The 16,848-nt window shown below is 39.3% G+C and overlaps 1 long non-coding RNA gene across 1 annotated transcript; it reads right to left on the reverse strand.

Moving 5' to 3' along the window:
- Positions 1–1,518: 1,518 nt before the first annotated feature.
- Positions 1,519–16,044, reverse strand: LOC135549052 (uncharacterized). Its single transcript, XR_010456924.1, has 2 exons — positions 15,716–16,044; positions 1,519–2,326 (listed from the first exon to the last, which is right to left on the reverse strand). It is a non-coding gene; the product is annotated as an uncharacterized LOC135549052 (long non-coding RNA).
- Positions 16,045–16,848: the final 804 nt, after the last annotated feature.

Genomic DNA, 16,848 nt, shown 5'->3' on the forward strand with positions numbered 1-16,848 from the left:
TTTCTGCATACAGAACATTTCTGGCTCATGAAACATTTGTTAGCAGTTGATGTTATTCTTCAATAACACAGACCCCAAAGAAAATCAGGGGGAGAAAAATAGGTTAATTCAAAGAGAACAAATCATAGTTATTATGTTTGGAAGTATATGGTCATTCTTCCCTGTCCTCAGTGATTCTCCACAGAACAAATCGTCAGGATGTAATTTATAACCCAACCCTAGCCTGTGGTTGACCAATTATAATTCCTTGCAGTAAAATTGGGCCAATGGCCAAATAACACGTATCCCGTTTCAGGCTCAATGTGCAGTATATAGACAGTTCGGACCAATGAGAACTTGTCTATGAGTTCGGGACTGAAATTTCTCTCATGTCTCTAACCCATGATTCATTCATTGCCTAAAACAACTGTTCCCATTGATCGTTAATTCCCTCTTGACCTTTAGTCCTCTGATTTGTGTATTTATCTTCAAATATTCTGTCACATTGGACCAACACTTTACATGAAAGCGTTTATATTTTTGTTCAGTATAAGTGGAAATGGACAGAGATGTGAAATACCTGGGTGTACTGGTGCTATGCAATCTGGAGGAGAAAAATAAAATCTATTATTTTCAAGAAGTTTTTTGATGTCACATGCACAAGTGCATTCGAATTCCTTTCTTGCAAACCCAACAATGCAATAACCAATATCAATGTAATACTAGAAAAAAGCATCAGAGCATGTGTAGTAGGATTCAATCTTAATCCTGTATTGACACATTGCTTGTTTGATGGTTCATCTGCAGGCATAGAGGGATTTTTATAAGCGTCTGGATTAGTCTTCCACTCCTTGAAAGCGGCAGCTTTGGCTTCTGGTTGGGATATGTACGTACGATCACTGTGCGGACGATGCCATCGATGCACTTATTAATGAAGCTGATGACTGAGGTGGTATACTTCTCAATGCCATTAGATGAATCCAGGAACATGTTCCAGTCTGTGCTAGCAAAACAGTCCTGTAGCGTAGCATCTGCGTCATCTGACCACTTCCATATTGAGCATATGGGTAATTCCTGCTTTAGTTTTTGCTTGTAAGCAGGAATCAGGAGGATATAATTATGGTCAGATTTGCCAAATGGAGGGTGGGAGAGAGCTTTGTATGCACCTATGTGTGTGGAGTAAACTTGGTCTAGATTTTTTTTCCTCTGGTTGCACGTGATATGCTGTTAAAAATTTGGTAAAACTGATTTAAGTTTGCCTGGCAACTAAGAGCGTCGCTGGCCAGGACGCCAACATTTTCTTGTTTGCTTATGGCCTTAGAGAGTTGGCTGAGTGCGGTCTTAGTGCCAGCATCAGTCTGTGGTGGTAAATAGATGGCTATGAATAATATAGATGAGAACTCTCTTGGTAGATAATGTGGTCTACAGCTTATCATAAGGTACTCTACCTCAGGCGATCAATACCTCAAGACTTCTTTAATATTAGACATCGCACACCAGCTGTTATTGACAAAAATACACACACACCCACACCTCGTCTTACCAGAAGTATCATTTATGTTCTGCCAGGTGCATGGAAAAACCTGCCAGCACTATATTATCCGTGTTGTCGTTCAATCAGGAATCGGTGAAACATAAGATATTACAGTTCTTAATGTCCCGTTGGTAGGATAATCGTAATCGTAGGTTATCCATTTTATTTTCTAATGATTGCATGTTAGCAAGTGGATGTCAGCAACCTACGGATTTCCCGGCAGCCCAATGTATGTGTCCTCTTGTCCTCAGTCTTTTCTTCACGCAAATGACCGGGATTTGGGCCTGTTCCCAGGAGAGCAGTATGTCCTTCTTGTCGGACTCGTTAAAGGATAAAGGTTCAACCAGTTTGTGGTGAGTAATCGCTGTTCTGATGTCCAGAAGTTATTTTCGTCATAAGAGATGGTGGCAGCAGCATTATGTACAAAATAACTAAACAAATAAGTTACAAACAATGCAAAAAAACATACAAAAAAGAACAATCAGTCAGGAACATTTAAAACGTCAGCCATCCTCTTCGCCAACATTTTAGTAATTTGGACACCGAAGAACTTGAAGCTCTTGACCTGCTCCACTGTAGCCTCGTCGATGTGGATGGGGGCGTGCCTTGTTTCCTGTAGTCCACGATCAGCTCCTTGGTCTTACTGACATTGAGGGAGAGGTTGTTGCTCTGGCATCACACTGCCAGGTCACTGACCTCCTCCCTGTAGGCAGACTCATTATCGCTGGTGATCAGGCCTACCACCGTTGTGTCGTCAGCAAACTTGATGATGGTGTTGGAGTTGTTCCTGGCCAGGACACCAACATTTTCCCCCTGAATAAATAAGATAGAAGCCAATGTTCAGAGATGGAGATTTCTACCCATTTCTATGTTATGTAAGGTCAACATAATCAAAATAAATATACTACCAAGGTTGACAGGCCCTGCCAGTTTAAATTCCATCCAACTTTTTGAATAGAATAAATGGCCAGCTCTCCAAATGTATTTGGAATAGAAAGACCTTAGTCAAATTGACTGTTTTACACTTACCCTATAAAGCTGTAGGTCCTGGACTACCTCATATGAAGATGTACAGTACCTTCAGAAACTATTCATACCCCTTGATTCCACATTTTGTGTTACAACTCGAATTCAAAATTGATGAAATATATTTTTCTCAACCATCTACACACAATACCCCATAACGACAAAGTGAGAACACGTTTTTAGAAACTCTAGCAAATTGAAAATAAAATACATACATATTTCATTTACATAAGTATTCACACCCAAGTCAATACTTTATATAAGCACCTTTGGTGGCAATTACAGCATTCCATCTTGGGTATGTCTGTTTCAGCTTTGCACATCTGGATTTGGGGATTTTTCCCATTCCCAGATGGGGAGTGACGGTGAACAGCAATCTTCAAGTCTTTCAACAGATTTTCAATGGGATTCTAGGCTTTGGCTGGGCCACTCAAGGACTGTATTACTGGGCTGCACAACTGCATTCACTTAGACAGCAGACTATCCTTGTGTATGGAGGAGTATTGAAACCATAAATGCAATACCTTATTATCTAAAATATATTCACGACTTCGGGTCCAAGGCATTGAAGAAAAAAACGGACAATCCAATTATTCTCAATTCCATTCATATATGGGATAATGTACATCAATGCATGAGGTGGAAAGAACCAATATCGCCAAGGCACCCCTATTTGGAATATTGCCACAGTTGTAAATGAGAACTTGTTCTCAACTAGCCTACCTGGTTAAATAAAGGTGAAATAAAAAATAAATACAAAATTGGAAAGCCTCATATTCACCCTCAATAACAAACTGGAGGACTTTTGCATGCCACTCCACAGATCAGGAATGGGATGTATCCGGAATACGGCACACGATACCGTCAGCCCGTAAGTGTGTAGTCACGAATACCCTCATCAGCTCCAACTGTGGGTGCATCCGAAATGGCACCCTATTCCCTATGGGCCCTGGTCAAAAATAGTGCACTAAATAGGTACTAGAGTGTCATTTGGGAGACAACCCAATTCCTGTCCGTCAAGACAACTACTCAGGTGTAGCATATCATGACATCTAGAGTTACCTAAAACACCAGGGCCTTGCCTGAGATGTTGTTTTTTTATTTCCGATTCACCTCTTCAGATACAGCTTAACTGTAAGGTGATATAGCTAAAATGTTGCAAGAGAAACATTGATTTAGGAACTTGACCTCAAGAACCTTGCTAAGGCCTTATCGATTAAACTCACTGAGTTTACAAGAGTCCTCACTACAAGTGGGCAAAACCACAAGTGGAGTATACCTTACATAAAGTCTAAATTCTCTCCTCTGCCCATCCTAAAGGTGGACACAACCCAAGCAGGGCTGATTACACAAACAGTGAGAACATTTCAACATTCCTGTGCTAATGTATTAGTGGAGCCCCCAGAGACCCAGAGGCTGCCTGTATGTTTACCGACGGCAGCCACAGGCATGGTCTCCACGGCCTGCCACGCATAGGGGCTTACTCCGGTCATAGGCGAAGGATGTGTCCCTACTGGTACCCTATTCCCTATATAGTTCACTACTTTTTCCAGATTCCTATGTCCCTGGTCAAAAGCAGTCCACTATATAGGGAATAGGGTGCCATTTGGGTTGCAGACGATATGTTTTCACCTGCTTGCCCCACGATGTCATAATCCGTCACCTCAGTCCACCACTCTTGGCAGTTCCAAATAGTAGCGGTCTCTGCCCTATTCCGTTATCAGGGCATCATAGGGGGTTGTACATACCTCCACTACACAATTAGAACAAAGGGTTTCAAAGGGGTTCTGCGGAGAATGCTTTTTGGTTCCAAGTAGAACTAGTTTGAGTTCCATGTAGAACCCTCTGGAAATGGTTCTACATGGAATTCTCCTATGGGGACGGTTAAGTAACTTTTTTGCTTCTAGATAGCACCTTTTTCAAAGAAGGAATTAAAGGGAATGCCTGCAGCCGAAACTGATCTGGAATGGTAGTGGTAGTGTTTTCCAAGACATTAGGAATTTGGATGTTAACATCGGCATCCCTTCAAAAATGTATTAAAAAAAATCCTTCCACCTCAAAATGAAAGTAGTGACGCTTCAGCTAAAGTCCTACCAAACAACATATTAATGTCTCATTGGAATCACTGAAACGACACGTCACTCATTCTATTGACCTGTTAGACGTCCCTTTAAATTGGCTTGGTGCCAATGTTTTCTCTTTCTTTTTGGACACGTGGAAAGACACGGTAGAGCAGGAAGACACGGTAGAGCAGGAAGACACGGTAGAGCAGGAAGCCTGATTTTTATGCCTTCCCTTGGGGTTAAAATGAACAGGGGGGACCTCTCTCTCACCCCCCACCTTCTCTTCCTCTCCCCGTCTTTGGCCCAGAGTACCATACCATGCCTGGAGCAGGAGAATAAATTCCAGGCTGGCAGGAAGAATGTAGCTATCAAACATATGACAACCTAGGCAAGCACTATAGACAGTGTAGGAGATTAACTTTCTAAATGTTTATAGCTTTTGTGCAATTTTCCCAAGTATGTGGTACATTTTCACAATGCTTAGTACAAAACTCAAAACAGATAAACAAAAAGGCAGTTGTTTCGAAACTCTAAGCTCCTTTTCAATTGACTAAGTACAACAATACAGTCACTTTTTCACCAAACGTAATCAGTGTGTCACGTGTACTCCCTCTCTGGCCTCTAGGTGACCAGGCTGCTTGTTCTGGCACACACCTGTCACCATCGTTACGCACATCAGCACATTATGACAATCACCTGGACTCCATCACCTCCTTGATTACCTGCCCTATATATGTCACTCCCCTTGGTTCCTTCCCCAGGTGTCATTGTTTCTTGTCTGTGTGCTGTTCGAGTGTCTTGTTTTGTATTATGTTCCGTTTATTTATTAAAACACACTTCCTGAACTTGCTTCCTGACTCTCAGCGCACATCGCTACACAGTGTTTCCTCTACAAACATATGATATTATGTCATCCTGTCACGTTTTTGCATAAGGAAATCTATTACGTTTTTGTCAATACATTATATTCAAAGGGAAAATATGAGTGTCACAGGGTTAAGGATTAGACATGCAGACAGACATACAATTCTATTGGCAAATTATTGAGACACTTAGACGGACAGACACACCCATAGACAGACAGACAGATTCAATGGGAAAATATCTGTTACATAGTTTATGTTTTTGTGAATACTTTGCATTCAATGGGAAAAGATTAGGGTCACAGAGGTAAGGGTTAGGGGTTAGGGTTAGATATCCAGTCATACATACAATTATGCAAAACTGATAGAGACATACCCCAAGCGACTTACAGCTGTAATCGCAGCAAAAGGTGGCGCTACAAAGTATTAACTTAAGGGGGCTGAATAATTTTGCACGCCCAATTTTTCAGTTTTTGATGTTAAAAAAGTTTGAAATATCCAATAAATGTCGTTCCACTTCATGATTGTGTCCCACTTGTTGTTGATTCTTCACAAAAAAATACAGTTTCATATCTTTATGTTTGAAGCCTGAAATGTGGCAAAAGGTCGCAGAGTTCAAGGGGGCCGAATACTTTCGCAAGGCACTGTATGTATGTAATGTACTATTATGTTGATGACTTTACAGTAAATTGAAAAGAAATCTGATATTGACAAGATCAGAGATTTACTGTGCATAACAAATGCATTCCCTTTAAAGTAAACATAAACATAACCATACCATAACCACACCACCACTATGGGGCACTCTGTTCATACTCTGTTCAGCAAACTGCTCATCCACACGACGCCAAACACAAGGTCTGCAGTTGTGAGGCCAGTTGGACATACTGCCAAATTCTCTAAAACGATGTTCGATGCAGCTTATGGTAGATAAATTAACAATGATCTGGCAACAGCTCTGGTGGACATTCCTGCAGTCAGCATGCTAAGTGCACGCTCCTTCAAAACATGCGACATCTGTAACGTCACTACAAAATATCTCAAAAGTTACCTGTAAAACTTTGCCAAAACATTTCAAACTACTTTTGTAATACAACTTTAGGTATTTTTAAACATTAATAATCAATCAAATTGAAGACGGGTGTATCTGTGTTCAATACAAGAAGACAACAAACCAACGCTACTTTTCAAGTCTTGCGCAACTCTCAACAGTGTTACCCAGTTCCAAGATGGCCGTACTTCTTCATTGCACAAAGGAATAACCTCAACCAAATTCCAAAGACTGCCGACATCCAGTGGAAGCGGTAGGAACTGCAAAAAAGTGCCTTAGAAATATCGTTTCCCAATGAGAACTCACTGAACAGACAGAGACCTCAACAACAACAAAAAGATCTGAATGGTTAGTCCTCAGAGTTTTGCCTGCTACATAAGTTATGTTATACTCACAGACATGATTCAAACAGTTTTAGAAACATCAGTGTTTTCTATCCAAATCTACTAATAATATGCATATCTTATATTCTTGGCATGAGTAGTAGGAAGTTCAAATTGGGCACGCTATGGGTCTCTATGGGTTTTGCAAATGTAACCTCAGTAGGGTAGAGAGGAAAAAGGGGGAAAGAGGTATTTATGACTGTCATAAACCTATCCCCCAGGCCAACGTCATGACACCTGTTTGTTCTATGTAGCTGCGTGCCTTTCTTTGTTTGATGAAATAAATACTTTTTAATAAAACTTTCATCAAATACAACCACCGTCTGTTTCCTCGTATCGACTGAAAGTGACTCGATGTAGTGGGAGGTACACACCGCCCACAGTTGTTGCAACCCAACTCCAACGAGATGTATATATCGTGGAGTTGAGAAACCCAATTATAGATATGCTTTGAAATAATGAGATGCATTTATAATGAACTTGATAAAGTTGTGATGACCCAAACTGGCACTGAAAGTTATTGGTGTTTTGTAGTTTGGGGATTCATCAGATGGTAGATGGATGACTAGACAAACACTGGATGGAGATCAATTACTCTTTGTGGTTTTGAATGATGAACTAGCCACACTTACTACCATGTGTTAAAACCTTTTGTGACTCCCAAACCCGCATGCGGGAGCGTAATCATCGCCTGAAACTAATTAGCATAACGCAACAGACATAAATATCCCTAGAAAATATTCCTATTCATGAAAATCACAAATGAAATATATTGAGACACAGCTTAGCCTTTTGTTAATCACCCTGTCATCTCAGATTTTCAAAATATGCTTTACAGCCAACGCTAGACATGCATTTGTGTAAATTTATCGATAGCCTAGCAAAGCATTATGCCTTGCTAGCAGCAGGCATCCTTGTCACGGAAATCAGAAAAGCAATCCAATTAAATCGTTTACCTTTGATGAACTTCGGATGTTTTCACTCACAAGACACCCAGGTAGATAGCCAAAGTTCATTTTTTCCCATTGCGGTCACCACAACGTTGAAAAATATTCCAAATTAGCTCCATAATATCGACAGAAACATGGCAAACATTGTTTATAATCAATCCTCAAGGTGTTTTTCTAATATCTATTCAATAATATATCCGTCGGGACAATTCGTTTTTCACTATGACCGTAATGGCTACCTCTGTATTTTACGGGAGAATCTCTCTCGGAGCCACCATGTGACCACTTACTCAATGTGACCGCCTACGGCTATTCTTCAACAGAAATGCGTAAAAATACGTCACAATGCTGTAGACACCTTGGGGAATACGTAGAAAGCGTAAGCTCGTTGATGATACATTCACAGCTGAATAGGGAGTTATTGGAACGCAGCGCTTTCAAAACCTGGGGCACTTCCGGATTGGATTTTTCAGGCTTCCGCCTGCAACATCAGTTCTGTTATACTCACAGACAAAATCTTTACAGTTTTGGAAACGTTAGAGTGTTTTCTATCCAAAGCTGTCAATTATATGCATATTCTAGCATCTTTTCCTGACAAAATATCCTGTTTAAAACGGGAACGTTTTCTTCCAAAAATGAAAATACTGCCCCCTAGTACCAAGAGGTTTTAACTCAACTACTTCCTGTTCTCTCCTAACAATTAACAGACCTCTGCTCTGACCAATCAGCATAACACAGATTGGTTTCTAGGTATATCATTAATTAAATCATAAATTAATCGTAAATTCATTATAAAATAATCCTACATGATTTAGTAAACTCTGGCAACATGCGCTGATATTGGCCACTAGAGAGCAGTATAACTATTTTGTTGGAGTTAGAAAACTGTTCACCATCTGTACATCAAATAACATACTAATGGCGAAGTTATTGTGCTTATTCAATTGCAGCAATTTGGTAAACCTTGAGGAGTTTTAAGATATTTCAAATAAACAAATATGGCCATTAGTAAGCTTCTACACATTTTGACTGCAATGCTTTACTATCAACAGAAAATATTATCACTCTAATCACCCATTTAACCATCCTTACCACAATAAGCATCCCAGTAAAAACTAGGCTACACTTTAAGATGCCAATATAATTTTGTCAACGTGTATACTGCAGTGATTATCTTTGTTGTGTTGGCCCTTGGCAAAACATGGACACATTTTAATGCAATGACTGTAGGTTGGCATAGACTGATAGTAATTCATAATAAAACATGTGCACATGGGGCATAAGCCAGCCCTTACCACCAGTTAGATATTTTATTGACCATGAGCTCTTACATGACACCAGCATCAGGGTTGACTCAACATGTCGTTCGTATAATCATGCAAAGCAGTCTATGGTCTGAGCATCTTTTTGAACACACTTCGACCATGAGATTTTGCAATATGTTATAAGGAAGGTACGGCCAAGAGGAAGTAGTCCTTTCTCACTGCAAGCCAGACAATCTAAGTGTAAACATAACTGAGCTTCACAGAATATGATGGAAGACGACATCAAATGATGATATTATACTCTCTACAAGAAAGAGTGGAAACCGAGGCAATTCCACAAAGGGTAAGACTGTTATTTGTATATTTCAACAACAATGTGAAAAAATATACATTTTATAGATGAGTAGGCTTCTTTACAGACTAGTGTCCTGTCCAGGGGTTGTACTTGTACATCAAGTTGCTACAGTCACGCTACAGAACAGTCACGCCTGTCTCTTGTTCTATGGGCCGTTCTGGCTTGGACAAGGCTTACTTACATAAGCTAATCTATATAGTAAATTGTACCGTGCAAAACAAAACAAAAAATGCAAATGTTGGTTATACAGTACCAAAAACGTACAAGGAAAATAAACATAAAATAAGGGGCGGCCACTTTGTGCTTCTTCGAATATCAGACTGTAGCTTTAACCTTGTCAATATGGCAAAGACACGGATACAGCCAAACAAGTTTTCTGTATTCTCGTCATAGTTTTACGTAATTTCTAGCATCATTTAATAGCTTAACTTCTTGTTAATCCAACCACTTTGTCAGATTTCAAAAAGGCTTTACGGCAAAAGCGTACCATGCAATTATCTGAGGACAGAGCCCCACATCAAAATACCTTTTCAAGCAGGACTGGCTTCATAAAAATCACAAATAGCGACTCCCAAGAGTCTGGGATTGCAAATCGTTTTTAATTTCAGTAACTTGTTGAATTTTTATAATGAGTATTTCTGTATTTGAATTTGGTGCTCTGCAATTTCACTGGATGTTGGCCAGATGGGGCGCTAGCGTCCCACATACCCTAGAGAGGTTAAGATATACCATTGTGTGTTTCTTGTCCTTCATGGGATCACCAAATGAAACACACTCATTCTAACTGTCCCTTAAGTGTCCACGGACCATTCCCACATTCTCAAAAGTGGAAATATTGTTTTAGTAGTTTGGCCAAGTCTAGTCCTTTGTTCTCTCTCTCTGTGCTCTTGCCCTCTCTTTCTGCATGACCAGGGGGTGGGGGGGGGGGGGGGCTAGCCACGATCTACACCCAGAAAGGGCCACATCATGACAACAGCTAACTTTAGCCACCACTAGCTAACAATTAATGGAAGTGAATTGGGGCAACTGTCAAAATGTACTGGCCAAATCAACTTCATCTAATCCATATTTGGTTTGATGTTACTTAAAGGCTTTAAAATTGCAAATATAACATAATTACAATGTAAACCTAATGGTTGCATGTGATCCTATTTCCCCACTAAATTCTGGTTCACTAGACCAGAAGAGGAAGGGAAAGAGAGGCCTTGTGTTCATGTTTTCACTTCATCAACAGATTCTGGTTCACACACACCACAGGGAGTAATACGCCTAATAACTGGACTGAGGATGACCCTTCAGGGGAGCACTATGGTGGACTGTCTAAGCAATGGTGCAAAATGTGTTTTGATGGTTCTTGTAGATATGTGATAAAATTTGTCTGTGAGACACTTAGTGCTAGTTAAGATTGCTCATGTGTCATTCCATGAATAGAGTGCATTTTTGGTAGTGTAATTTTATCAAAAATGAATTTATTTCACCTAATTTTAACATTCTGTCACAAAGAGCACATGTGAATTGGACCATTTTCCTGTCCTGCTAAGCATTCAAAATGAAACAAGTGCTTTTGGGTGTCAGGGACATGTATGAAGTACAAAGTACATTATTTTCTTTAGGAATGTAGTGGAGTAAAAGTTGTCAAATATGAATAGTAAAGTATAGATACTTAAGTTGTTTTTTGGGGTTTGACTTTAAAGTATTTTTAATTAAGTACTTTACAGCACTGCATATTATTAATGTACAAATCCATATTATTAATGTACAAATCCAATTTCAAACATGTAAAAGACACCCTCATCCACTTACCCTCGCCTTATGCCCTTGGGGGAATCCTAGGCAACCATCTTTGCCATAGGTCCAAGCAGTTAGCAAAGCAAGGGAAGTTGGCAACGTAAGCCCCTCAGTCCTTGTTTGTTATCGAGTTTGCGAGTATACAATTCTGTTCACTCCGGGGCCTGAAACACCCCTATAATTCAGTTCTCCATGATTGTACATCTGCTAAGAAGTCAACCAAAACTTAAAACCAACATCAATATGGAGAAGTCAACATTCAAGTGTAAGTAAAAACGAATGTAAATAAGTTAGAAATTGTGCTACGAATGCACATGACGGCACAAACATGTATTGTAAAAGTAATGTTTTTGTTTGGTTAGCTTTTGGTAATGTTAGCTAGCGCCAGTGGAGACCAGTCATTCACTGTTTTCAGCCCCACATTTTTTTAAATGACAAACATTTAACATTTTTTGGGGGGGCTTACCTGTTGTTCATGTTATTTTGGCATTAATACATGTCACATATCAGTTTGCAAACAATGTAAAGAAATATATCTATAATCTTTGAGTTAATAAAGCCACTTACAAAAATGGTCTCCTTTTTGCTTTCTTGAGAAAGGCAGGTCCAATATATAGGTGATTCTGCTTAGCTCAGTGCTTTCTGTGGTGGTGGGGCAGCCAGCAGAAAATACAGTGCGTAGGTGTTGGTAATGTTCTCTAGTTGTGCCATGATTAGCTCAGTGTTCTGTCACTCGTCTGGACAGTATGTCACCGCCAAGTCTAAGGAAACATTCAAGCCCCTTGGGTATTGCCTTAGAGTTGCATTGGAAGTGCCCATCCAAGAAGGCTCAGGGTCATTGGACAAAAAATACAATTGTCAAATCACGTTGTAACTACAGTAGCTTTGATTGTCAACATCATACTTTCAAAATCTTAGTTAGCAGTCATCATCATGAGTCAAGTCAACAATCTATTGCCAAAGTTTTTTAATCCTTGTCATATGAAGAGAAATAATGAAGAGAAATTGTATCGGTGCACATCGGCCATTGGACAAACATTACACAACAAGTTGGAAATCACAAATTCGACAATGAGTGGTTTGGAAGGAATCAGTGACAGTGGCTAACTGCAAGCATTGTAAAGCAATCACTTGTCTGCTATTCAGTGGAGTGGCTGTGTGGTCCCAAATCTGGGATTAAGTGTCTCTTTTCCAAATGTTAAAATGATAAACATTCAACATTGGCCATGCTGTCAATGAAGCATGATTTGTGCCGCGCTCAAAACAACTTAACTCGGAACTGTGACAACTTCACTTCAGTGAGTTCAAGATTTCTGGGTAAAAACGAGCTCCAACTGGGAAATACGTTTTGAGCGGTCCTCTAAATCGTAATTTTAAGTCAGGAACTCGGGCCTCTTTCTATAGCTACGACCTGAAGATCAATGAGTTCCCAGTGGTCTTGAAAGCACAGAATTCCAGAATTTGATGACAAAATTTGCCCACGAAGAACCGCCGTGCCACCTTCCTGTTCTAGTGAGCACTGCACAACAATGTCCAAAAATGTCTTGTATGCTGCTGCATAAATTCTTTAATATGCCAGGGAGATATGTATACTGAAGCTAAGAAAGTAATACAAAGTGTGCACATGTAGCCTATAACCTGTTTTAGAGAAATGTAATCATTGAATTTTGTAAGTGCTTTCATTGTCTGTTTATATGCCCCCTTTATTTATCCTTCAGTTCTGACTTTGTACAGGGAGAACACTAAGAACGGCCCACGGTCTGAATTCTGTCGCTGTACATTTCAAAGGTGCTAAACAAATAGTTAAATTGAATACGTCCATCCTAGCTCGCTCATTAATGTCTTAAATCGAAATTACGGATTGCCTCTTATCCGCTTGTCATCCCCTTATGCCGTAGTTGGTACAGCTCTATCAGTAGAAACCACATTTGTTTAAGCAAGTCAGCCATATCAGCTATGTTTTTTAAAGGCAGTAAATGAGGCTGAATTAACTGTTTTGCTGCCAGACAAGGCTCCGTTGATAGCCAGGTGTAGTAGCAGTGGTATGATGTTGGGACAGCATTATGTAGGCCCTAACAGTTTGTGGGCAAGGTTTGTCACTGTTATAGTGCAATTAATATATATTTAGTGTTGTGTAGTGACTTTTCTGGCATGCATCCCACTTATTTTCTTTGCCCCACCAAGATTTACATGCTAAAATTGCCTCTGGCTAGCGCATACAACTTTCCCTGACATCACACTTATACATTGTAATTTTCAATTTACCTGATATCGTCGGTTGGCTAGTATTCAATGTCTGCAGATGCGTTGCCTTCTGGCCAAGATATGAAATGCAATCATAATTGACTGTAGTGCATATAAAGCACACACAACAGTTACTGGTGGTTCCATGATGACTGAAAAGACAATTGTGGGACAAGCGAGTGACGAATCTCCGGGCAAGGGCGGTCCATTTCAAATTAATTAATTATTCCCTTGCCCTGCAAGTGTCAACTCATCATAAGTGTCCACCTAATTTGAGGGCTGAAATGAGAGGCTGTGTCTCTTACGTGTTTGGAATGCAGCCCAAAATTAATGCAGCAACTGTAGACTTCCCCTTTAAAAACAAATGTGCTGAATTGAGGCATCATTCAAATTATTGCATAGCCAGCTAGCTAGCTAACTACCTAGCCAAGTCAAACAAACTGACTTGCCATTAGTCCAGCAACTCCATGGGTCAAAAACTACAGATATTGTAGCTCAGAAAAACTAAAGTCATGAAAAACAGTAATGTAAAAAAATGTCATTAAAATATTTCAAGAGGCATATTTACACATATACTGCAGATCTCTGCCTAGGCTTCCTTATGGCACCATGATGTGGTTGTAGTTTGAGGGTTCTTCAGCTAGTGGATGAATGACTCTACAATTATACACCGGGTTAACATTCCAAACTTGTGTATATGAGATGATATACCACGGGTATAATACTTGTGTACAGTTCTATTTTATTAAGTACTGTATCACTTCGTTGTTCTTGATTTAGAATCTCCCCTTACCCAAGGCTGTTTACACAGACAGACCAATTATTTTGTTTTTTTCTCTAATTGGTATTTTGACTCATAAGATCAGCTCTGAAAAAGATCTGACATGAAAAGATCTGATGTGATTGGTCAAAAGACCAAGTTGTGGAAAAAATAACAGAATTATGCTGCCTGTCAACGCAGCCATAGAGAGTGAACAGCCCTTAGCCTTGGTATAGGCCTATACCGGCCATATACACAACCCCTCAGGCCTTATTGCTTATTTAACCAACCTCTTTGGTCAGAGCAATCTGAATAAAGCAGATTAGATGCTAGGTAGAGAGTGAATTCAGTCATAAATGAATCCTAAAATAATCCTACATGGTTTAGTAACTTCTGGTTCATGGACTGATATTGGCCACTAGAGAGCAGTATAACTATTCTGTTGAAGTGAGAAAGCACTGTTCACCCTCTGTACATCAAATAACATACTATGGACAGTCTTATAATAAAGTTATTGTGATCATTAAATACAATAAATGTGATAAGCCTGAGGAATTTTAAGATATTCAAATAAAGACATATGGTCATTAGAAGGCTTGTACACCTTTTGGCTGCAATGCTTTATTATCCACAGAAAATATGATTACCAGAACCACCCTTTTAACCATCCACTACCACAAGCATCCCAGGCAAAACTGGGCACATTTTATTAAGTTGCCAATAAATATAATACTTGCAAAGTGAGTACAACCATTCTTATCTTTGTTGTGCTGTATACTGTAATGACTGTAGGTTAGCATAGACTGACTGGCAGTAATAGTAAACATCTTGTACATGGGGCAAAAGCCAGCCCTTAAGTCAGTTAGATGTTTTATTGAACATTAACTCTTACAGACAGCAGCACCAAGGTTGACAGCAATATGACTTTAATATAATCATGTAAAGTATTTTTGGGTTGAGCATCTACAGTTTTTCTACACTCTTCAGCCATGTGATTCTGCCTTATGAAAGGTATGGCCAAGAGGAAATAGGGTGAAGTTTTCTGTTGGTGTGTGCCTTCGAAACATGCAATCCTTTAAAAAATGTACTTTCAAATATCTCTTCTTTCAAGATTTAAATGCATGGAGGGTATGTTTAGCCTATGGAGAAATTTATTTTTCCATCTCAGGCATGGGGATAGGCGTCCCGCTAGCAGGACACAAGCCGACAACATCCGGTGAAATTGGAGGGCGCGCAATTCAAATAAATAATCGTAATATTAAACATTCATGAACATACAAGTATCTTATATCATTTAAAAGCTTGTTAATCTAACTGCGTTGTCCGATTTACAATAGGCTTTACGGCAAAAGCACACCACGTGATTGTCTGAGGACGTCGCCCCACATCAACATGTTTTTCAATCAGCACAGGCTTCATAAAATCACAAATAGCGATTTAAATAAATTACTTACTTTTGAAGACCTTCCTCTGTTTGCAATCCCAAGGGTCCCAGCTACAACATGAATGGTTGTTTTGTTGGATAAAATCATTCTTTATATCCCAAACAGTTTGTTTAGTTGGCTCCATCGATTTCAGTAATCCACTCGTTCAACATGCAAAGGAGTCAGAAAAGCTACCGCTAAACTTCATCCAAACAAGTCAAACAATGTTTTAATTCAATCCTCAGGTACTCTAAAATGTAAATAAACTATATTTCATGCAGAAAGTAATATGTTCAATAGGAAAGGAAAAATAGTAAGCGCATGCCCTCCTTCATGCGCCAAAAGACTGATTATGTTCCGGTGCTCTTCTCACCAAAACTCCAAATTCTTGCATCACTAATCGCATGAATATCAATAATAATATTCAGAAATGACTGTCAAAGCAGCAAAACACCTAGGCTTATGAAACTTGTATAATTTGGGTGATTATTAGTGGGTTGAAATCTTGACAAAGGGTTGAAGGGACATGTCAGAATGCTGAATTTGGAACTTTAGCAAGCCTTTATTCATATATAAAGTAGATTTATTGAATTCTCCTTGTGGTCTACATTAAAGCGCAAGTGATTTGTGTTTACTTGATAACTACCTACACAAATAGCTAGCTAGAACAAAGTCTTAAGATAAAAATCCATTAAAAAGATTTAAAAGCAATACAAATAACATGATTTAAAATTCAACATTGCTGTATAATTTCTACAGAAAATGTCAAAGGGATGCCGAAGGCACCCATTTCGTGGAACAACCCACTTACTATGAACTTCCTCATAAGTCTTACACTCTCAGACAAGTGTAGAGTGTTGATAGGTGAGAATTGTCTGGTAATTGAATGATTCGAATATTCCGCCCTGAAACATATAATTGTATGGAATTTATTAGAATGTGTAAAATCGTAATTAATAAATGTGTATTCCTGTCATGCATAGGTGTAATAGGTGGCAGGGAAGTCAGGCGCAGGAGAGTCAAATGGAGTGTAAAATTGAGTCTTTTAATAAAGTCCACGGAGTATGCTCCATAACACTAAATGTACATAAACAAACAAACATGGGTACGAGGACCCAACGCGCACCTATACAACAATCACACTACACTGACAAATAAAACAA

This window comes from Oncorhynchus masou, chromosome 12 (assembly GCF_036934945.1).
Source record: "Oncorhynchus masou masou isolate Uvic2021 chromosome 12, UVic_Omas_1.1, whole genome shotgun sequence".
Lineage (NCBI taxonomy): Eukaryota > Metazoa > Chordata > Actinopteri > Salmoniformes > Salmonidae > Oncorhynchus > Oncorhynchus masou.